The 25,053-nt window shown below is 36.8% G+C and overlaps 1 long non-coding RNA gene across 2 annotated transcripts; it reads right to left on the bottom strand.

The window, feature by feature from the left end:
- On the bottom strand, positions 1-25,053 carry LOC102656608. Of its 2 annotated transcripts, XR_001703340.2 has the most exons (4): positions 23,131-25,053; positions 21,715-21,847; positions 1,382-1,552; positions 1-1,193 (listed from the first exon to the last, which is right to left on the bottom strand). It is a non-coding gene; the product is annotated as an uncharacterized LOC102656608 (long non-coding RNA). The 2 variants fall into 2 exon arrangements; XR_410136.3 differs by having other exon boundaries at positions 21,715-25,053.

The following is a 25,053-nucleotide window of genomic DNA, read 5'->3' as shown; positions in this document are numbered from 1 at the left end:
TCGAACGATAATAATATCATCACCTTCGTCGTCTAAATATTTCACATCTTAATAACGTTCGATAAATGTGCAAGCAGCGCGATAACCCACACCGAAAACACCTTCCAATTCCAAACACGGAATATTAACCGAGCACCGAAGATTGTTGTCCATTTGTGCAGAGGCATTACCACCCTTGTCTTGTTTTATACCCAATAAAGATCGATGTATCGCGAAGCCGCGACACGTAGTAGCGCCGACGAATTTACAGCCCCCGTGTACGAGGGCTTTCCCCAAAGTTCAGTGAATACTCTTGAATAACAAACTTGGCGGACACGTAGAGCGTGGGATACATAACACACGGATTGCAATACGAGGGAACCTCGTCCAAGGATAACACGTTTTCGATTTCGTGTTATTTCTGCACGATTTGAAATTTTTGGGAATGGCGTCGATACGGAAACAGGCTGCCGGTGGAATTTCCTTGGCAAATTCATTCGAGCGGTTTGGAATGGGCAAAATCGTGCGCTAAAAATATTATCACGGCCAATTAGGTTAAGAGCGGGTAAGAAGGAAGTTGTATACGGGATGAGATAGCGTTGCCTGTTTTTCCTTGATTGCTCTCGATCGTTGTGCGATAGGCGCAAGGAAATTGGCGCTCTTTGCTTTGGAATTGTTTCTTGATTCGACGATAATAATTATCGTTATGAATTGTATGAATTATATAAATTCATATAATCTTGTGAAACAAGTTTATTCTTTGAGGTTTTTAAAACTGCACGAAATGATATAGGAAGATTTATGTGAAGATAGAACGATAAAATCTAAGCAAAGTTTGGAAACTCGAAGACAAAGAAAAAGGAAAGAAATCTTGAAGGAGAGAAATTTCAAGATATAGAATTACGGATTCATGGAAACTGTATGAAAGAGGAGAGGTGGCAGAAGAGAAGTCGAGGCTCCACGGTTGAAGGTTTCAAGTGAGGTCTCATAGCCGAGATCCGTTCGAGTGGTGTCTTACTAGGCCGGTTCCGGCAAACAACTCTTGGATTCTTACTGGGCAAGATTCCACGGATGGCTTGTGGAGTGGATCTTACTGGCCAAGGTCTATCGATTTTCAAGCCTTACTAGGTTAGATTCAACAATCCCGCGGTGGCCCAATCCAGCCGATAATCCGCGACCTTGGACGAAGTCCCACGACTCGAGTCTTGCGAAATCTAAGCTCAAAATTACGACGGATGTGTTATTTTTCAGATTCTGATGAAAATTCAAAGTGTTCAGGATTGATCCACAGATCCAACAATAATAATTTATTTTTTATTAATATTATTAATCTAATTTTTATTAGAGTTGGTTGACAAAAGATCCGTGGATTTAAAGTGAGATATATAAGTATAAAACATACCAGGATTCCGAGATCTGGTTGGCCAGAGATTCCACGAGTTTTGAAGATTTAGTAGGCGAGGTCGAGCTCGGGTTGTCCAAAATCATGTTTCACGGTGTCTAAGAAAATGGGGTCCTAATTTCAGGCTACGGCGCGGAGTGCATGAGGATCTATCCACGCTGCTTTTCTCTGCTAACAAGAAAGATTCGTTGTTAAACAATTATGCGCGTGTAAAATAAAAGGAAAAAAAAAGAAAAATCTTCTTCTGAAGTGATACGAACTTTGTACCTAAAAATACAATTTTTCAATGTAATAATATTTCTGATTACGTGAAATTTTTCTCAACGATTCACAATTGTGTCATCAACAAAATATAACGTTGAAGCAACGTTATATTATATAAGAGATATATAAAATTCTGTCAACGCAAAGGATCGATTCACAAATATCAAAATTCATCCTTCCCCTCGATTTGACTTGCACCGTGTCGACGCAAAATAACGTTGGAGCGTCGTATTCGAAGAGAAAGAGAGGGCAGTTAACGCGTCGTATTGATGTAACCGGTAGTGCATACACACCCACGTGGCGCAACTTTATGGCGCTTATACAATAGCCGCGCGATATTCATTAATCAGAATGTCCAACACGTGTTATCGAAACACTGCTAGTTTGCATTCGGAAAAGTTATTGGCAAACTAAATTTGCCACTACGTATGGCCGTGGCTGTGGAAGGATAACGAGCAAGTTCATGCGGAAAGTTTACAGCTTCTGGACCGTATCAGCTCGAACGTGTTAGTATTTCTAAACACAACGATCATGCTGCTCATGTTGATCTTTGCTTGATTAACTATACTTTTGTATTCGTGTGGAAAGTAATCCAAAGAGGTAGGTTATGCTTAAGTTCGTGTTGATTTAAACTTTGATCGAGGACACGATGCTTGTTCAATAATAATATACATTTATATATATATATATTTTAATAACGATATATCGTCACAAAGATTGCGAAATATTGCGAAAGCGTAAATTTTATTCCAATGTTTGAAACAATATTTCGAATCGAGCGAAGTAAATGATTCGCATTGGTCAAGTTTTGAATTGAATTTTTATTCAATAAAGCTAAATGGCTTTGACTCAAATTAATTAGAATTCAAATCGCCCAGATTTTTATTCGAAAATTTAATGTAAGAAGAATAAGATATTATATTGATTCGATATCCCAATTATTCAGTTTCCTTTCATATAAAAATATTAATTGAATATCAAAGAATATTTCGTTCCTTTTCTCTATCGTTCTTTTATCCATCTCGTTTCTCATTAGAAGTGATATTTGGATTCAAATAAATTTAAGATAATTTGAATAAACGAGTATCTTATTTAACTTGATACGATCTTTGATCATATCAATTTACATTAAAGTTTCAGCTCGGATCTTGTCGAGTTATTTGAATGAAACGTGTTTCTCGAATCGTTAAAGAGAATCAATCGACAATGTGTGACTAATCCTTTTATCGTTTATTTCTTCGTCTTCTCTTATTTCTTTTTATCACAATCAAAAAGAAAAGAAAAAAAAAAGAAAGACGATTGAATTTTATTAAATGCCGTCCACTTTTTATGGAAGGGAATAAGAGGGTGTTTGACTGTTGTTTCGCCACGGAATTGGCGATTTCGAGAAAGTAAGTTTTTCCATAACCGTGCTCTGCTGCTTCTCTTTATCGTTTCGGAAATCGAAACGTAACTTTTTGGGAAAATTGAATAGTGCGAGATCTCATTGTAGCAAAGATTAAGATACTAAAAGAAGAGAGGAAGAAGGAGCAGACGAGCAACAGATGTTTCGTTTTTATACCCCGCAAATAAGGAAAGTTTAATAGATATTGCGGTATCCTCTTCCTACTAGCTAGTTGTAGGAACTAGTATTATTTTAAGCAGATTATGGATCCAAAGTAGCCATCGAGAGAGAGAGAGAGAGAGAGAGAGAGAGAGAGAGAGAGAGAGAGAGGGTGAAATATTCTCGAAACTCTGGAAAGCTTGACCGAGTAAAAAAAATTTAAAGAAGCTATAAATTTAAGATAATTATTTTTCCAAATACTCGATATCGTCGAATTATTCGACATTATTCTACGGTATTTCAGAAATAAACTGTCTGAGGGGGCAAGTTTGGAAGCATAAAATAGGTTAAACTTGCTAGGAGCAAAGTAGATTTCATCAATAACTAGGTTTGTGTTTGGCTCGAGACCGAAGTTTCATCAATTCTGAAACCAACCCTATATTTGGTCTTAAAGGCTGCCGACGAACCAAATTTTTACCCCTTCCCTTCCCCCTGGGGAGGGAATTGAATCATCGAAGAAGAAGAAGAAGATGGGAGAAATGCGGATTGTAGAGACGGTGGAGGGATGATTATCAGAAGGCTCGTGTTTCTAAAATGGACGATAATTAACTCGTTCGTATATTCTTCGAAATATATGGTAAAGCACACAAATGCTTTTAATAACACCGATAAATCACTATAACGAACTTTGGTAACATATAACGAACCTGGCTCACCGTAAAACACCAACTTCCTCATATTATACCCCCATGCTTTTAGTTCCACTCGCGTATCGCGGTGGAAAAGTTAAAATAAACCTCGGAAATAACATCAAAATCACGCGGTATTTGATTTTTACCGTGCAATTCATTCGATAAACATTTAATAAACTAGCAAATAGCCAGCCCGAAGAGATATTTCGTTTCGAATTTTTCGTTAAACATCATTAACACGTTCAACTCTTTGCATTTCATTCCGAATATAATTAAATCTAATAGAATAAAAAAAAAGAAAAAGAAAGTGTAATCTTAGATCTTATTTCATGATATAACAATTCCTTAAACTTTGATTCCCTGAATGTCACGAAAATAACTTCAAGTTTATCGTCTCTCGATATATTGATACGTTTCTTCGAAGATTTGATATTTCCTCCAAGCAATCGAAGAACGAAATACGCTCTATTACAACGAGACATTGTTCATTGTCGTACACAGAGTTTGGTTATAATTTTGCCGTTCAAATTTTCAATCAACGATTTTATTACCACGTGAAAATTAATTTAAAATTTTACGGCCAACATTCCAAATACCAAGACACGACTGTAATATAAAAACTGAAATGATAATATTAAAACTGTAATATGCTCGATCAAAATTATTCCAATAAACAAATTATAATCAAAGGATTAACAACCAAAAAATCCAAGGTATTTAATTATTCGATCCAATGCAAATATTTAAGAATCCAATAAAACATTCTAAACAAAAAAGATCTATTCGATCGAAAAACTGCAAAAGGTTTTCGGATATTTCTAGAAACCCATACACATATTCCGCACGCGATATTTGAATTACATCCCCCGCGGACCATTCCCCGGCTGACCAATAGCACAAGGGGCGGAGAACAATAAGGGAAATACGAAGAAATACGGGGCGTAGGGGAGGGAGAAGGAAAGACGGACGGAAGAGGAAAAAGAAAGTTGGCTTTTCATGAACCGCAGAGGCTGCTGCGGCGAGTGTGTTGCCACGACCCACCCCTGGCCGGGAAGCGTGTCGAGAGGGGCGGCGAGAGCCGCAGTTATATCGGGTTTTCCACCACCTCGGGGCGAGCCCCTCGCTTCGATGCTTGCGTCGTAAACAAGCCGGACAAACCGCACGAACACGCGAGCAGCATGCTGGCAGAAAGAGAAAGAGAGAGGAAAAATGGAGGAAAAGTAAGTAAGAGAACGTTTTGCGACCGGCTACTTTCCCTTTTCCCTTTCTTCGTATCCCTTCCCCTCCGGCAATCGACTCGGAGGATTTTCCCCCCCGCGGGGGAGCCCTTGCCGAGGATATTTATTTATGTACAATACGGTACATAAATAAATCATGGAAATTTATTTACCGAATTATTGCGACACGGTGAATTCGAATACGTTCGAAAAGGTGGAAAAGGTGTTCCGCTTCGGTGGAGGATAAAACGGGATAATGCGCGGTGAGGCGGGCGTGAGAAAATGTAGGAAGGGATCCTTTTTGTTGAAGGGTTAAGTTAAGTTTCTTCGTTCGGATGAAGATTTTTTTTTTATTCTTTGGTAGATAGGGAATTATATTCGGAATAATATCGTGTTATATTCGAAGAGAGAAATGATGGTTCGATTTCATATTCTCGTTTAGAATTATTGTGTGATTAGTATAGGGGGAAATAGGAAAGAGGAGTGTTTTTTAATCTTCTTTGAGTTACGATCCCATTTTGCAATGTTGGAATAAAAAATTACTACGCGGATATTGCTCTCGATTGTGCATCTAAAATGAAGAAGCGAGTGCCAGGAAATCGTTAATTCGTTCGGTTGAAAGTAATACTGTGCAATATCCTTTCGTAAGTTTGCAGCTTGTAAGTTACAGGTTGGGAACCACTGGTTTGTACGATAAACTCTGGTGTATCGATCTGGTATTGTCGATATCGTATCAGGATCATAATCAGCTTCGTTTTTATGATAAACAATGTCGAAATTATTAATAAAAAAAATGAAGAAAATTTGATGTTACAATATAATTTGACGATTGTATAATAAATTTTTGATATATTTCAATATTTATAATAAAGATATTAGATTTATAATTATTTATCTATAATTATTTTCGATATTGTATTCTATTTTCATTGTGTGGAATAATGGAGATAAATAATATTCGAAATTCAGAGAATGAAATCAATATTAGAGTAGCTATCATACTATTAATACTAAATCAAATTTCGATCAGATATTATTCCCTCTCACATTTTCGAGATTACACATATTTCGATCATAAGTGAAAGAATTATCTAAGATAAAAGAGTAAAAGATCAGAGTCATTAATCCAAATTCGTAATTCGAAGGAAATTGCAGGAAACAAAGCGATATATCCGACTATTTCCAAGTTAATGAAACGAATGAAAATCATCTGTTTAATCCAATTCCTTGTGAAATGATGTATGAAAGATTATTATAAACGTGAGAGAACGTTTACAAATGTTATCGATAATTTCCATACAAATGATATAATCTCGCAAGGAAGATAGAAATTAAAATATAATTTATTAATCACCTGGAATAAATTAGATAGATAAAAACAGGTTACTACAAGCGCAATATCCATAAACTATTTACGATTGATCTCAAAAATCTTCAAGATTTATTTTTAAAACTTTTTAAAAAATCACTAATTGCTTTCACCTTGAAAAGATTGATAATGATTCTTGATAAAATTACCATACATAAAAAATCAAATCTCGACATAATTCCCCCTCCCCACCATTAATGATAAAACGATTAAAAATAATCGTCTAATTTCAGATCATAATTTCCCTCTTTTTCTCACTCACGAATCTCATTACCACGAACACTCGTTCAACGATCGCAAAGATACTTTCAAAAATGTCCCATCCAAGTTTATTTCGAGCTGTAATTACACCCCGTAAAGTCACCCCCTCCTCCCTTCTTTTTCCCTCTTAACCTTTACCACCAACTCGGTTCCACATTCTCGGCCAGGAATACACACGATCTCTCCACGGCTATTGACGCGAAAAGGGAGGTCGCAATGCACGGCAATGCGCAGGGAAACGAGACATTTTGCGGAGAATTCTGACCTACCCGCGACTTTCGACCGAATTACTTCACGGCCGTAATTGTTAACGTGCTTGCTGTTTTCACGGAAGGGAAATAGGATTGAGTTTACCTTTGACGTACAAACAGAGCTTTCAACGGATTTTAATCACATACGGCAGCGCGGCTTCCATGTGAAGGCTGATGTGTGTCTTTTCTCTCTCTCTCTCTCTCTCTCTCCCTTTTTTATTTTTTTTTCACTTTTTCTTTTTTTTTATACGCTGTTTCGCGCTCGCCTTGGAACAACATGTTTGCTCACAGGCTTACACGTCGGCCGTTTTTACGCGTGTCCAATTTCTACTACGGCCGTCGAATCCGATACAGGAAACCTTTTAGAACGCGATAAACGTGTCTACGAAAATACCTAACTGGGAAAGTGTATAGAAAGGGTGAGGTTCGGATGATTTCGATTTCCATCCTTACCCTTTTCCCCTTCAAAAATCAATAAAAATTGTAGAACGGGAGAGAATTTCAGAGAAGGGGGATTTCTTTCGTGTGATATTTTCTATGAAAAATAAAAAAAGGTATTAACATATCCAAAAATCGTTAGTTTTTAGGAGATATTTTAACTTGTTCTTAAAAGTATGAAAGTATGTTGCTTTGTATATTTCTTGAGAATATTTTATATGCGAAAATTATTAATAATTTATTGTGCCAGAACTTTTTACAAAAAAAAAGAAAATGTTAATCTTTTTGTATCATTAGTTTGCTTCACATGTTTCTTTCATATGGTGAGTTTTAATGAGCTTCAAGTTAAAATATCTCCGAAATTAATGATTTTTGAACGTATTGTTCCCTTCCCGTTGAAACCATTCAATTCTATCTGAAAAATTTTTTTGCTATCGATAATAACACGCGAATTAAAGCGAGACGATAATATCTGATGAACGTATATGCATATATATATAATATATATAATATATAATATATAATAAAGAAACGCCATGGAGAATATTTTTCACGTCTGAACGCTCGTATTGAGTTTATATAAAGTTTACTGGGACGCATCAATGAAATAGAGTCGAAGGGAAGGAGATGTCGAGCGAGCAGATTTGTGATTTTTCCAGAAACACTTTATATATATGCACGCGAGGAAGATTCGTGAGGTCGAATGAATCGAATTTCAGATTGTGGAATCGAGTGTAAATATCTAAGGATTGGATATTTTAATGTTAAATATATTGAGCTTATATATATTCCTATAAACTTGTATAAAGAAATTTTGTATAAAGACATTTATGAAAACATTATGATACTTCGCGTAAAAATGGTGACGAGCATTGATGAGAAAAGTGAATATCATGTTGTCAAAAGTTGCAAATGCAATATTGATATGAATAATAATAGTGAAAAGAGTAATGGAGAAACGGATGTATTTCAATTAAGCGAAGATTCAATAATAACAAGAAAACGATTGTAATATCGAAATTGACAATGCGTTAATGCATTTAGCTTTTCAATGTTTAGCTTTTACATACATACGTACGAAGAAATATATCACTCTCTGGACGAGTATGAATTACAGATTATTAATTTATATACACGTTTCTATATATCGCGTGCCTGCATTATTATTCGAATATACTTTAACGTATAATAACATTCGTTAATTTCAGTTGACTTGGCGTACATTAATCTGGTACATATTAATGTACACGTGCCAAGGTATTATCCTGTATACTAACCTTGTGTGTTTCGTTGATATAATGTTTTCAATCTGGCCACGTATTAATGCGTATAATTATAATACACGCGCGACACAATCCCCAACATGCGAATGTGTTCCAATGTGGAAATTAATATATATCTTTGTTAATTTTAATTATCTTATCACTCGTGTATCTAATTGAAACACGTGATGTATACACGTGTATCCATATATAATTTACCATGTACACGTATACGAGATATGTGTACACACGTGCAATTTAATTAAAATATTCATCTGGTGTACATATATATATATATATTAATTTGCATTCGATGTGTAATGAATATCGATGGAAAGTGACGCGGTAAATATTCACATTTTTATTATATCGAAATATACCGATATATTAAAATATCGAGTAACTAACCGATTAATTATTATTATTTATAAAATTTATAGTTGCCAAAAGAGTGTTGTTATTTCTAAAAAAGAAAGAAAGAAAGAAAGAAAGAAATTGTTGCACATAAGTTTCGAATAAGAGACGGATCGGGAAAATTGTAGCGCGAGATAAAGCTACTCGATACTGGGAGAAAACTTAAAACTCGATTCAAGGACTTCCATTCAAACAACTAACTCGAGTATGCGCGTTTCGAGCATTGCACATTCTCTCTCTCTCTCTTTCTCCTTGAACTTTCTTTCGCCCGGAGACCCGAAGCAAACTGCGCAGAAATTTGAGAGAAAAAAATTGAATCCACTCGAAAGCTTAAACTTGTCATCCACTCTTCTTTCATATACGATATACATGTATATATCAAAAAATACACAGATATACATATTCACGAATAGAAAACGATTAAACGAAACTGTAACGCTGTAATTTAAAACGAACGAAGGCCAAAATGGAATGAATTCTTTCCTTCAAGCGAGAGAGAGAAGTTTCATTTCGCCCCTTCTCGTGTATCTCATTATATCTTAGCAGATAAGTGATAACGTCTCGCGAAAAGTTCAATTCCCCAAACTTCTATTGTAACAAGTATCTGTACGCCTTGTCTGAATGTGACGACAGTTAGAGAGACAGGGAGAGGGGGGTTGCCGTCAGGTGGGAGAAATTGCGGCACGGCCAATTTGCGAACATTATCCGAACGAAGACGTTTGGCAAAGGGAAGGAAGGACATTCTTTCGAATTACACTTACTGCCGCCGTTGTCGGCTGCCAGCAGCATGAAATTACATTATCACGGAATTGCACGGTCCCGGGACGTAGAAGTTGTTCCCCGGGCGTACGAATTCATTCATGCTTGTGTGCATCCTCTCGATAAGGGGAGAAACGATGTATCAAAACGAGAAAGGAAAACGGAGGGGAGGGGGTGGATACAATTGGGGGAAATGGGTGGGAAGGGAAGAAGAAGAAATTTGTTTGAATTCGTTTGCTCGTGTATCTCTCTAATTGAATTATTGGTAAAAAAAAAAGAAGAAGAGGAAAGAGAAATTTGTCAAATTCATTTTGCTTCGTGTATCTTCTACAGAAAAATTGAAAAGGAAGAGGAGAAAATTTTCGAATTCATTTGCTCGTGTCATCATTGACAAGAGACGAAACGAAAAGAAAATAAAGGACGGTTGAATTAAAAAGGAGGAGGAGAAAAGAAAAAGAAATTTGTCGAGTTCATTTATCCTCGATAAGGAAAGATAATCAAGAAGAGAGGAAAGGAGCGAATGATACAAATGGAGGGAGAGAAGAAAGAAACGAAGAAGAGAGAGAGGAGACAAGAGAAGAGAAACTTTTGTACGCGCGAGAGGTGGCCGCTATTCTATTGAAAACACGACTGTTAAAAAATTTAGACAGACCCAGAAAGAGCTTAGAGAACTCGTCCCTTCTGCAGGGCACGGCCAACCCCTGTCTTCGACAGCTGTCGCGTAAACGTCGACTTTGAAATAGTGGCGGCTTTAGTGAACGACGGGAAGAAGTGCACGCGGAGGCGAAATTCTTGAAGTTCGACTTTAATGGCGGTGGCCCCATTTCGAAATAGACCGTCTATTAGCGAGGCCTTAATATTTCAAGGGTTTTACGGAATTTTTAAAGAAGTGGTTTAACCTCGGTAAAACATCGACACCTAACGTTACGCGGGTATTACCCACGTGCAACCAGAAACCTGGCCGCGCGTATACGCGAAAGGCTAAATGAATTTCGTTTTAACGGGGCTCGACTCGAATTTTTCTCTCGTTTGCCTTTTGCGCCCACGTAAAGATTCTTAGCTCAACGATGCGAGTTCGAAATGAACCGAATGTGTTTGTAATTCTTTTTGACAAGTGTTTCAATCTTTCGAGTGAAATGATATTGATTGGACAGAGACTTGGGTTTGTTGCGATAAATCGATGATAAATTAGATAGACGACGTTTGAGACTCGAGATAGATTCGAAATAGATAATAAAGAAAAACTCCGCTTAAGTTAAACAGGGTTTTTTTTATTAATTTCATAAAAATTTAACGAAAATGTTAAATATATTATAGATAATCGAAAACACGATTGTAAAGAAAATAGCGTAATTCGTGTATCGTGTTTTTTGCACGTGTACGAATATAAATATCCTTCTTTGATTGCGTTTCGAGATTCTATAAGCTTTCGTACACACGAGAAAGACAGAATCTTGACAAATCGGCTATTCGATGCATATGTATACGTAGGTAAGCAAACCTTTAAGAGCGCTCTCCACTTTTATGGCAAGCTCTTAAGAGTACATAAACAGAGAAATCATTCTTGTTACAGCCAGTGTTCACCACGTATGCATGCATGTCCGTATTAAAATCTCTCTGCCTTTCCTCGTAAAAATGAAATCTCGCTATGATCGAATGGAATCGTTTATAAAGGCATACATTAAACGTGAAACGATTAAAGCGGAGTAGAGAGGGATAGAGCGAGATTATAAGAAAAAAAAAAAAGAATCGATGAGAAGAATGTTAAATGAAGAATAAAAGTTTTCGAAAAATATTTTTAAAATTATTGTAAATAAGTTTTTGCCGAATTAATTATGTCACGTGTCGAGCATGTGAAAGGAGATGAAATTTCGTTCGTTAAAAGAAATAAAAAAACGATAAGTTAATTTATCGAAATTAAAAAAGGAGAATTATGTTATATATAATTTTAAAAATATTAATTTTTCTTTCCATGTTCAACGAGATTATTTTAAAAATTATAAATTTATTTCTTTCATTATCCTTACGGATAATATATATGTATTAAAGTAAACTGTTTTAATTATCATTCTTTCAACATTTTGTTCAACTTTCTCTCGTTTAATAAACGTTTCCTTCTTCAACATACCCTTTCTCTATAGGAAAATAAAAAGAGATCAGATTCGTTTGATATGATTTAATATCTTCCCGATATTCTCGCTGGAACAAACGAATCTTTAATTCGAATCATTCTCTCGACTGCAACGGCATCGATATTAATATAATTCAGACACCGAGTGGAACACGGTTCGAAAGCTACACTATTTGATCGCGCAAAACCTATAATTTTGAATATTCTGAATCGTTAAAATCCTTTTAATCGAATATTATTTATTCAACGTAGACAGTTTAAACAAAGTAAAATATTTTATCTTTGAAGCTGAAATCGAATAATCTTAAATATTTAAAATTATTCCAACAATTTGACGCGTCAGCTTTTTCCAATCTAACGTTAGACAAGAACAAAATAAAAGAGAGAGAAAATAATATACATCTCACATATAATTTTTAGTCTAATTTGACAAAGAAAAAAAATCTCAAAATAATAAAAAATTTCGAAATTATTAATTCTCTTTAAAACTTCCTTAAAAAAAAAAAAGAAATCAATCAAAAAGTATAATAATTTCCAACAACCTTCCTCAAATCCCCCACTATGAATATATGACAGTTTCGCGCGGTGTTGAATTTCGATTTCGAGACGCTGCATACCGCATCCATCGACTGCATCAAACAGAGGTTCCACGTTCCCAATAGGTGACACTTTTCCCCGCTACAAATCGGCGAGCACGTACCAAGGAGACCGAATTTTCGAACGCGAATCAATATGGCATGCATCCGTAAAGTAGGACATACTTCTCGATGCATTTCTCCCCTGTGTTCCAGGCTTACGGTTTACGGTAAACATACCGATCCGGCCAAATCGACGACGCTCAACACGAGCAAGCAAGCAATCAGCCAACCAATCAACCAACCAACCCATCCACCGGTCGAAACGGTCACGATCCTGAAACGTAGGAGGCGCGAGAGGGAGGAGAAGATCGACGACGGTCGAATTTATTCGAACGACGTTTGTCACTTCGACTCGATCGATCGCTGGCTTAAGGTAAAACCTTCCTCCTCCACACCTTCCTCCGAGGAGGAAGGGCATGCTCGGTTGATGCTCGACCAGATTTATAGCGTTATCGAGCACAGCGTTTTTCCGACCTCACCAAGGATGCTTTTCCAACTATCGAAAGACGTCGATCTGTAACCGCTATTCCCCTCGTTCGGGACCCTTATCCTGATTCCTCTTATATCCCACTTTACCTGACTGCGGATCTCCTCATCGTCATCGGGATGCATCGAGGAGAGGGGAGGGGGAAGGAGGGACGATTTCACGCCGACATCGATTTTCTCATAAGTGTTCGGTGAAACTGATACTCGAGCTCCCCTGAGAGTATACCCAACCCCTTGAATCTCTTAAAAAGTACTTCCTACCTGACCGATCTTCTCCCCTTCTCCACTTGTCCTTGGAACGGGACACCCGCTCTTATGGAGGACCTCGAATGTCGTCGCGGTAGTTTTTGTGCGGGGGGGGTCTTTTCCTTCGATCGATTTGAGAAAATGGAATAGATAGAAATTTAATTTAATCAAAAGGGGGGAAATTTAAATTGATAAATTGGAAAAGATTTTAAAAAGATTTGCTTGAAATAATAATTCTCGTTTAAATATCTCTTTGTTTGTTGGATGTATATCGAAATGGGAATCGCCATTTTGGAAATTTCCGAAACAAATATATTTTTTTCCCATCATCGTTAATTTGATAAATCATTATCATATAAATCATATAGAGATAAATGTTTATTATATTTTGCAGCAAGATTTTTGACACGATTAAATTTTATCGCAAATATCCACTCGCTTAGATATCACAACATTATTCATAATTAATTAACCGTACGTGTTCTAAATAATTTTCACAGTGGAATAATTAGGAACACATCCAAAATGGGAACGTATTGAGACTCACTCGTTTACGCGTATTATCTAATTATTCTATCGCGTTGATATAACAACATCAAACAATAACGTTAAACATATAATCCATATAATTTTAGGTTTAGAAAAATTTATAGAACTCGATACTGGATATTGAATTGCAACGTGAAATTACGTCCAATAAATCGGATAAAAGTTGAGATTCATTGGATATGATATATTTGACGTTTTAACCTGACTAATAATAATCACTGTAGTAAGGATTTACGGCTTGAAACCGATAAGAAAAGTTTATCGAGTCCAGTTCATTAACGTTGTTTCAGAAGAACAATCTTTCTTATCTTCTTTTCGTAGCAGTATTGAAGTAATACAGTTTCTGAAGCTGGTCGGATCTTAATCACATTGGAATTTCTCGTAAACGAAGACAATAAAGTTCGTAATTTTAAACAATCTTCCTGTTTCTTTCGATAAGTAAAAAAAAAAAAAAAAATAAAAATATATAAAATTTCATCCAGCTTCATCAGAGATAAACTTTTTTTACTCAAGGGAGTAAAATTTTAAAAATATTTTTGTTCTGTATCCGAATGGTTATCTTTTAAAACTTCGATGCATTAATATCGATTCATCGATAATTAGAAATTAAAAGTTTGGCATAGATAAATGGATATGTGTCTTCTACGTCTTATATAAATATAAGAATAATATTAAGACATTGAGTAAAAATCTGAATCATATATAAAACCAATTTTAAAAATGATAAATAATTCATTATCTTCCTAATCGATTTCGCTACAGAAATAGGATCAGTAAGAGGATCAAAGATTAAAAATAAAAGAATATCCCGAAAGAGAATGAAATTATTAATTTCAAAATATCCGATTTTCCAATTTGTCCTCTCTGAACAAATCAATTTTTATATCTTTGATTAAAAAAATCTTGCATTAATTATATCTTTCATAGATATAATGTGAAATTATATTTTAACGAAAGCATCGAGAGATTGAAATTATCTGGGAATAAATATTCAATCCATAATTATTTATAAAGGAAATGCTTTTGACGAGTAGCAAGTATAAATCTTTGATTAAGAATCGAACTAAACGTGTCAGCGAGCGATGCTCGAAAACTCGAGTGCAACAACGTCGAGTTTATTATTCCAAGACGTGCGGAACAAACTATTTTGCAGAGATAAATCTCTCTCTCTCTCTCTTTCTCTCTCTTTCTCTCTCTCTCTGATATTTTGTTACAGGAAATTTCCGAGTTTGTTTGATTTTGAGTTTATCGTATCTATATAACGAGATCTCTGTCCGTTTGAATCATCTTGGCAAATATTTTACGTCGTAATGCGAAAGAAAATTTTCTCTGTCGATAAAGTAACCGAAAATCGAACGATCGATGATTGAGAACGCCAATCTCGCTTCATCAACAATTGACATCATTTTCATCCCCCCAGCACATTTTTAATAGAACGGATTCTCTCGAGTCTTTCTATTCGGATCCCCGCGGGAATAGAATCTCTCTCTATTCTCCTCTCTTCCTCCTTTTCCTCTCGATTCATTTATAGGTTTTATATTTCGCTTCATAAACTCGTACTCGATTCCTGATCTTTCGATGATGCACATTTTTCTTATATAATTAAATAAATTGAGCAACCGATTCCTTTCTTTTATTAACTTTTTACGTGTCGCAATATATATTACGTGGAAATTGAAACGAAGCAAAGATAGATACAATTAAATTTCCGTCTGAATAAAGTAAAATATTAGCTCCTCTAAAAATAACTTTATATATCCTCATTAATATAAGAAAGCTATATTTTATCGATGAAGATGATATATCAATTACACAAAGTTATTAATACCAGAGTTCCGTTAAAATTTATCGGTTAATTTTTAAAAACGCTCTTCGTCATTCATCATAAATTAGAACTACCTACTGATCTTAAAAAAACCATCGATTACAATTTTCTAAACATTTTAGAAAAATTCATATCCAAATTCCCTCTAGAATCCTTTAGAAATTGAAAGAAAATGAAACTTTGACGATCATTAATTAATTTGCAAAAATATCTTCCACTTTAAATTAAAATTCGAAATTATTCCATTTCCGTTTCATCCCGTCATCCTTCATTCTACTTCAAGATAAGAGATCGAAAAAAAGAAAGAGAGAAAACAATTCGCCATTCCTCAATACAAAACGTACACGCATCCGTTTTTTTGCAATCAATCCCCGAGGGATCGGGGGTTGATCCACGGATTGACCTCCTTCCATATTCAACTTATATTTCCTTACGAGAGATCCCGTTTAATTGGACAAATACTATCTCGGTCGAATACCGACACGGATAGCATTTCCCTTCGGCTCACCATTGTCAACCAACCGACGGGCCTCCCCTTTTTTCAATTACCTTTCGGGGCTTCACGAGTCGGATAACATTTCAAACGCTGATCACTTCCCCCTTACCGTTATCAATTACGTCCCTCCTTCGGGGAATACCCTCAAGTGGCGAGCTTCCTTCCTCGAGGTTCCTTAAGTTTATTATACCATAAGGCACCCTCCCCCTTCCCATGAAACATCTCCCGGAAAACGAATCGCGCCACGTTCTCCACTCTGGCGGGACACAACAATTACGAGTGGGCGACCAACTGGTTTCTGGACAATTTAGGGGGAACGAAGATACTACTGCTATTAGCGGAACAGATGTATCGTTGCGGTAATGCAGTCGTCGTGGTGGAACGTGGTGGTGTTGCGATAATTTCGGGGTGGCCTGAAAAAGGGGTGACGTTTCGTGGGAATTGATCGCGTGAAAATGTGGAAAATTTTCGGGATAATATATTATTACTGAAAAATTTGCGAAACCGCGTTCGAGAGGAGGAGGATTGATGATTTCGAAACGAATTTTGTGGAATTCACGGAATTTAGGATCGTCGACGATGTTGGGTCGAGTGGGTTGTATATATAGACACGATTGGTAATTTGAAAAGGTGTGATGATTTATAAAAATCCGTCAATCGTATCCATCGAACGTTTTCTGTCATTTATTTATTTTTTTTTTCTTTTTTTTTTTTCGGATGAATATTCTCGTATAAACAAATTTTATCGTTCGGTACATCTGCCAGTTTTTTCACGTACACGGATATATCATCCCCCTCCGTATATAATATATAATATATAATATTACGTGATATTATGATGTAGCTTGTGTACAATCGGCCGGAAAAATTCTCGCGCGACCCATAAAAAAAAAAAAAGGAGAAAAAAAGAAAGGTCGTTTTTATTAAAATAAAGTGGCGCGAAATTTCATCAAAAATGTTATTGCGTTTTTTTCCGAGTCAAGACCGAGAAACACGTATTACATTATCCCCGTAATATTTGAATATTTCTATCATACTTTGCGTGACGTCCACATAGATTACCATATCGGGATTGGATTAATATCAAACGAATAATTCCTAGCTCAATTTGATCCGCGATAAAATTGATCCACGATTCTAGATCCACGAAAACAGAAAAAACAGAATGAAAAAAAAAAATAAATAAATAAGTAAATGTTTCTACAAAAATTTTCGACGAGGAGCAAAAGAAAGGAGAGATCTCTTTTCGCGACGAGAAGTCAAACACGCGGAGAGGATTCCGAAAGCGGACGATCCTCTTGACGGACGGGTTGGCGACGATCTAATTTAACCGGCGGAAGAGGGAGGGGGGAAGAGGGGGAGATTAAAACTTTGGGCCCAAAGTTTGATAATTAATTCGTACGACGAGACGAGGTCGATCCTCCTTCGAAAATTCGAAGGATCCGACAACCGATTCGCCCTGTTCGCCGTCTTCTTCCTCCTCTCGCGCCGCGACCTACGCCTCTTTTCCTCGCGGACCATCGGCGAGGAGTTGGTTCGCGGAGTTCAACCAGGGTTCGCTATCGACCTGACGGGCCAACCCCGGCGTCTGCGTCGATGTCTACGTCGCGCAGACGCCCCGACACGGGCCGGCTTCCCTCCCAATCGATTTCAGATTTTCCAGCATAACGAGGCCGACTGCTGCCCAAAAATTCCTCTACGCGCACCTTCCTTCTCTCTGTCCCGTCTCCTCCTCCGTCAACGTCTCCTTTCCACCCCTTCGTTTCTTGCTCCTTCGTGCCCCGCTCGTGCCCCATCCACCCTCCCCCCTGCTACGTGGCCCCTGACGATCGATTTTCGATACGGATAATTGTGGATCCAACGTCCACCGAGGGTGCCTCTATTGAAAGTTTCGTTTTCCTCTCGGCCTCCCTCCTTTTTCTCCTCTCCTCTTCCCTCCGACTTTCTCTCTCTCTTTCTCTCCGTTGTCACGCTCGCGGATTGTTCGCGTATAATCCTCGAGCCTCGATTCTTTGACGAGAGTCTGATTCATCCGGCAGGGGGGGAAGGAATGCTCTTTTCTTCGATTGATTTTCGCCAAAGTTTGCCCCCGATTTTTACCTTCGGGCGTTGTTCCCAAAGAGGTGGCTAAAAAAGAGCGAATTGTTCCGAAGAGAGATCGAGAACGAGAGAGATTGAATTTCAAATAATTATCCCCATTGATTAATTACCGGGATTACTTTTTCCCTTCCATAATTAGCTTATCGAGATCGATCGAGATTCGAAAACTTTAAAAAAGAATATTTCAATCGAAGGTGAGAAACGAATATATCAGATATATATATAAAACAGGGTGGAAAGATGATCTGGAAAGCGAGACGAAATAAAAAAAAAAAGAAAAGGCAGAGGAGTGACTGAGTTTCGAAGTATCGGAGAAATCTCTTTGATTGTCCCTTCGCGCCGCGCCATGTGTCCCTCGTTCCCCGTTTCGAGAGGTTAGTGGAAACGTCCCGATTATGGCCGGACGTGTCCCGCATATATTTCCGCGTCTTTCGGAACGATCACCTCTCTTTTTTCCCTGTCGCGGATCTTGACACGTTCCACCTATCGTATCGATGATGGAGGTAGAAAACGTTTTGAAAACGTTTGCCACGGGACCTCTCCCGGAAACTCGTCCGATACCCGGCTGAATTTGTAACGCAAGACGGCCACGATGGAACGGTCTGCAAACGCTCGGAAATGTCATCGATCATGACCGATTTGTCTTGGATTTCTATCCACCTGGTTGTTACACCAGTGGATTTTTATCCCTTAAGGAATTCTTAGTCTCTTGTATCCAGTTGCCAGCATATTATTTATTCGAGCAACGTGAAAATTTGTGAGTTTGCAGGAGATTGTACGAAGACGCACGTTTATCCCAGAAGTAAAGGATGGAAATGTAAAATCCCCTTGCGAGAGATTTCATTGCGAAAATGTTTTTGAAACTATATATACGTGTATAAAAAGTATTTGCAAAATACGTGTACAACAAATTCCTTATTTATTGAATATTACAATGAGTTAACGAGACTCTTTACTTTATCAAGCTAAATATATTCTCGTATCGATATCCTTGATCAATTTTTTTCACTGCAACTCCTTTATTTGGCGTGACATTTTAATTTCTCGTATACACGATCAATAAATATTATCTTTTGCTCCAAACCGTGTACACGCCTTACATGGACGCGTCACTTACGTTCCAGGAATTCACGTATGCGTATACTCTATATAAATACATATGCATCGTCGGGTTAAACGCAACATTCTTTCTCCCTTCCTCTCTCTTCCTTCCTCCTCTTTTTCCATTTCTCGACAAATCGACGGAATTTTCATAGAGAACACGTTTCTGCGTGTTCCGCCAATTTTTCCACCGCGCATCGTCCCGATAGCGCAGCCGAGACTCGTGTAAATATTGAAAAGCCCTTCGACTCGGCCGATAACAAACATCACGCTAGAATTTTAATTTTCAATATTGCCCCGGAATTTCAGATGCGCCATCCCCCGTACATTCCCCCTCCTCTCGAACATCATATCTCACCTATCCCCGCTCCCACGTTCTTTTCCATTCAAGGATATTATATAGATGTATATATATATATACGATATTCGATAACCTTTCTCCTCCTCCTCCTCCTCTCGAGGAGGAAACAACAACGCTTAACTCGAATGGAAATTCTGATTGCGATCAATCAGCCTCCGCCGCTTCAAATCTTCCGCCACCGTTTCGGAGGAACAATAAAGCTGACGTCCGCCAAATGCGTCTCTGACCTCCTTTGTGGCAGGATACCTCCATCATTGTTTTCCACCTCCCTCTCTCCTCCCTGTTACTCGTCTGTTTCGCTGTGTCTGTTGCACGCACTGCTCGAACCTCGTTACACGTACACAACTCGTTCTCTCGTTCATGGATCGAGAGTACGATCGAATTTTCATCGAAGAGCCGAGTTTTTTTATCTCTCTCTCTCTTCTTTGTCCATCTTCGAAGGAGGAGGAATGTACTATATTTCTCCAAATCAACGATTAATTTTTATGGATTCCCTGGAGACGGATGTGGGGGAAGAAGGAAGAAGGAAGGAAGAGGAGGAGGATGGAAATTTCAATTGGATTCGATTAGTGGATAGATGGATGGATGGATGGATGGATGGAACGATCGTGACTGTGGCTCGAATTCTCGAGTGACCAACCTCTTCTTCTGGATGGAGCAAGATTTCGATGATACCAGCTATTTGAATTTTCTCTTATAGCGTATATATATAGATAGGGTAGATTGGCCGAAGAGTGATCCGAGTCGATGAAGGCTTTTCAACTCTGTTTCAGGGAGAGAGAAACTTGATGGAGTATCTATGGTGACTGAAAGTTTCGAGAAAACTTTCTTCTAATTGATCACGATCGTTTTTAAATACATTTATAATCGTTATAAAATTCAATTTTCTTTTATTTGATAGAATTCTTTTTCAAGATTGTAAAAGAATTTTTAACATTAATTATTTCAATTATTTTTCGATAAAATTAATTGATTCTTCTTAATACTATTCTCATAACACTGGTTTTAATACATATAATGTCAATAATATCAATAAATTAATAATAATTTTTAAAAAATATAGATGCACGTGTGACACGAGGTGAGAAATCATCGAAAGTATCGCGACAGTTTTTAGGGTAATTAAAATCGTTTCTTTTTTTTCTTTTTTTTTTGAAGAACCTCGTCGATCGTTCATTTCGATGCTTCCCTCGTAGAAGTCCTCGAGCAACGCTCAATTTGATCAAATTAGAGGCCACTTTGAGCGCAAAGACGCGAGCCACGAGTTTCTGTTTGACTTCTATTTAAACCCTCGGAGAGTTCGTCCACCCTTTGACCATTAACATGGCCGCAGCATATCCTTTTAATAATCCAAATATATATATATATATATATAGTTCTGCTTTTCGTTTGATACAGGGACGGTTAACGTTAAATATCAGATTCGCAAGGACGGAGAACAGGGTCGGCTGAATATTTCGAGTAACGCTTATTCACCGAATAATAAGCTTATTCACCGAAACGAATGCTTTCTGGCTGAATAATTGGGGCTGACCTACTTCAAAGGGCTCGCTAATTACGTAAAGATATTATCTTATTCGCGGGATACCAAGTAAATATCAACCCCCTCCTCGCCTCATTTCCCTCCAACTTTTCATTTGCCTCGTTTCCTTCCAGTCCAATCTTCAAATCTCACGTACGCGTTCATTTCTCTTTACAATCTTTCGTGAGGGGTGGTTTCATGGAGGGGGAACCAATTTATCGAATTCGGATTTTTCGATCACGGTGATTCAAACTTAGTCAGGCATTTACGTTAATTCGATTGCAATCGAACGATGAGAAATGAAAAGAGAAGAAAAAATCGAGAGATAATATTGATCTAGATTAAAAAAAAAAGAAAAGAAAAATATATCACGTCTGGATATTTGAACAGTTTGTAATCGAGAGTTACCTTGTTTTAAATTTTAAATAATTCCGGACAGGTCTCCTCTTCCTTCCATCAATCCTGTTCCCGATCAGGGATTCGTTTCTCCCCGATCCTCGTCACATCTGCACCGCCCTACGTGAACGTAATACATCTAGAACTGTAAAAAGAAAAAAGAAAAAGAAAGAAAAAAGAGTAACAATTTCATTTAATTAAACTCATTTAAACGTAAATGAAAAGCGTTCCCGTTCGAGCGGCCGAGATTCTATTTAAGCACCGTAATCGAAGGAGTTAATTGACTTGGCCGCGAAACCGGTAACTTCTCGTCTCTTCTTCCGACATTGAATCCGTATCGATCCGTTTCATCTTTAAAATGGAATAAATTGGAAAAAAATGTATCGTTTCAACGTAGTCCCAGAATCCTATATACATATATCGTCGAAAAAAAAAAAAAAGAAAATGAGAAATCTATCCGGACACCCCCTTAAAATCCATCTCTGACAAAACTCGCGGAACGTCCATCATTTTCCTCGTTACTCTCTCTCTTTCTATTATTTTCAAAAGAATTTAATCGAAAATCCGTATTCAAGCTGGGTATAAAATATTCTCGTAGCTAAAAGAATTAAATTTCGTAACGAATTTGGCTTTCAATTGGCCAATCAGATTTCGTAGTTTAGTTTATTTTTCGCCGGTATGTAATAAATTCTATCTCGAAGTTATCTTGATTAAACCGCGATACATGTGTCGAGCCAGGGACCTCCAATAATGCCCTACAAACCCTGCTACAAATACTTTTAAACACGTATTTTACCATGTCCCGTGTATTTATTGGATTCGAAGAGGGAATAATCTCGACTTTGTGTAATCGCACAGAAGCACACGTTTCTTCGAGATATATATATTTCACTATCTTAAGATAAATTTAATAGTACGAACAAAGATGTTCTGTCACGCATTCGAAATAGTTTACTTTATCAGAGAGAAAGAGAGAGAGAATCAATGGAAATTGCATATCGATCTATCCATTGATTTCATTCAATAGAATTAATATTACATTAACGAAAACATTGCGTTAAATGGATATAAAATGCGAATGAATAAAGATCTTAGAAAAAACATCGTACAATTTTATAATTAAATTATCGTCGAAATTTGAACGGAAATTTAAACCTGTCTGATCCTGCTTTGAAACATCGTGACGCGAAATTTACAAAATTTCGTACAATTTAAATTTTCCGCAAATACATAAAGCACCGTGTTAAACTGCAGTCGAGAATCCAGCCATTTCGCGCGTCAACGGCGTCAAACTTGTGAACAAACTTTTGGTTTAAGCGATATTTGTACGGGAGCCACGCGCGATATCAATTGATTTGAACGAGGTTCCATCTCGCCCATACACAACCAAGTGTAACAGGAGTAAACGGGTTACCCGGTCGAACTTACAACTCGTCGCCAACATCCATACGGCGTTTACAGAGAAAGTTAACCAGACAAGGAGTTTGTTTGCCGGGTACCAACATTTTCGGGTTTTATGGAATTGGACCTCTCGGCGTAACCGAGGTGGTTTTGGCCGATGCCCGATCCTTGGGCATCGCTTCCATCCATGGAATTCGTTAATTCGACCATGATATCTTCGCGTGTTGTTGAAAACATAGAATCAGGAAACAAGTATTGTATCAGATTCAAGCATAAAGAAAGGAAGAAATAAATTTCGAAGGAAGAAAGTTAATCTTCCTATCCCATCGTCCATCTTGTTTGTTATCTATTGAATTGGGATCTATTCAAGTGTTAAAGCGGAGAATTAAAAGCAAAAAGTGAAACATTGGTAAAAAAGAAGGATTGTATTATTACAAATTATTATTCGAATGCGTTATTAGATTATCTAGAATTTTTCAAAATATAATAATTGATTCCAAACATCTCTTAACATCTTTTTGAAATAGTGTGTGATCACTTTATTCGAAATAATGTCAAACAATTTGGTTTATTATTCAATTACACGTTATCAATTTCGATTAAATAAATTTGTTTCCTTCTTTCGGAAATGTACAAAAGTGGGAATGAAATTACAAATATCAGATGAAAATGAAATTTTGCTTGTAAGGTTTCAATTATGTATATTGACGTTATTAAAAAAAAAAGAAGAATAATCGAACTGTGATACGAAACGAAAGGGATTTCGTTGCGTAAATATAAATATTATAGATGATAAAAAATCGACGAGATATCACGTCGATATAATCTCATTTCCGATGTTACGTACGTCGGACTGTTTCCCAACCATCTTCCTGGTTATAAATATTGATTTTCCCGAGCAATCGAGAACACTCAATGTGGCTGTGTGTAAGCTGAAAAGGTCCTTGACATTTTTACACGGTTTAAGAATAACTGTAACCGCTAACCGTGTTGAGTGAAAATATTATAGGCTTGTTGTAACATTCTTCTTGTAAAAAAAAAAAAGAAAAAAGAAAAAAAAAAGATCGAGTATAAGAACATGTTTTAACAATTTTTCTCGATAAAATTGTACGCCCAAGAATACACGAAACGCGCTATTAAATGTTATTAAGTCGACGGAAGGTAAATCAATCGATTGAAACGAAAATAATATCCCTGATTTGATTGTGATTAACAATGTTAATCGTGGAAGAAGATATCGCTTACATTAAATGGGAGCAGTGCAGTTTGAAATTAAATGATATTATCAATTATGATATTTTTGAAAATGAATTTTCACGTTAATGTAGAAAAATCCGAGTGAGTAGAACTCGTTGTAACGTCCCTCCTCGCGAATATGAAATAATTACAAAAAAAGCTAATTGGAATTAAAACATGAATTCGTAACTAATTTCCATTTTGAATCCCCCGGATTTCCCTCCGCGCTATTACGCGTACTTCTCAATTCCCTTAAACAATTTTTCCGCGAACGAATACACGAACCTTTCTATTTTATAATAAAATATCGGAAGTAAAAGATTCGGTCGAGAAATAAATTATCTCGAAAATATTAGAAACACACTTTTCCAAAGGGAATGGAATGAATAAGCTTGTTGTTAATAAATGAAAAATTAAACGCGTACGCGTGTACATGTTATATAACGATTCAAACTTTTTGCGCTTTGATGTTTTTAACTACAGCTTATCAACGTGTAACGCGTTAAATACAAAATATTAAAATGCGAAAATAATTTTAACGCAATATTCATTTCGAAATGAAATATTAACGGTACAACATCGGCAATATTAATATTTATTAAATTATTAATTATAATTTGTACGATTGTTTCAGAAATCTCGTCGCGCAAACAAGCACAACCGCATTTCCCTATTAAAATTTAATTAAAAAAAAAAAGAATTCTCCACTCGATT

The sequence above is a fragment of the Apis mellifera genome, linkage group LG6, assembly GCF_003254395.2.
Source record: "Apis mellifera strain DH4 linkage group LG6, Amel_HAv3.1, whole genome shotgun sequence".
NCBI classification, from domain to species: domain Eukaryota; kingdom Metazoa; phylum Arthropoda; class Insecta; order Hymenoptera; family Apidae; genus Apis; species Apis mellifera.
This window is presented reverse-complemented; position numbering and strand designations above follow the sequence as displayed.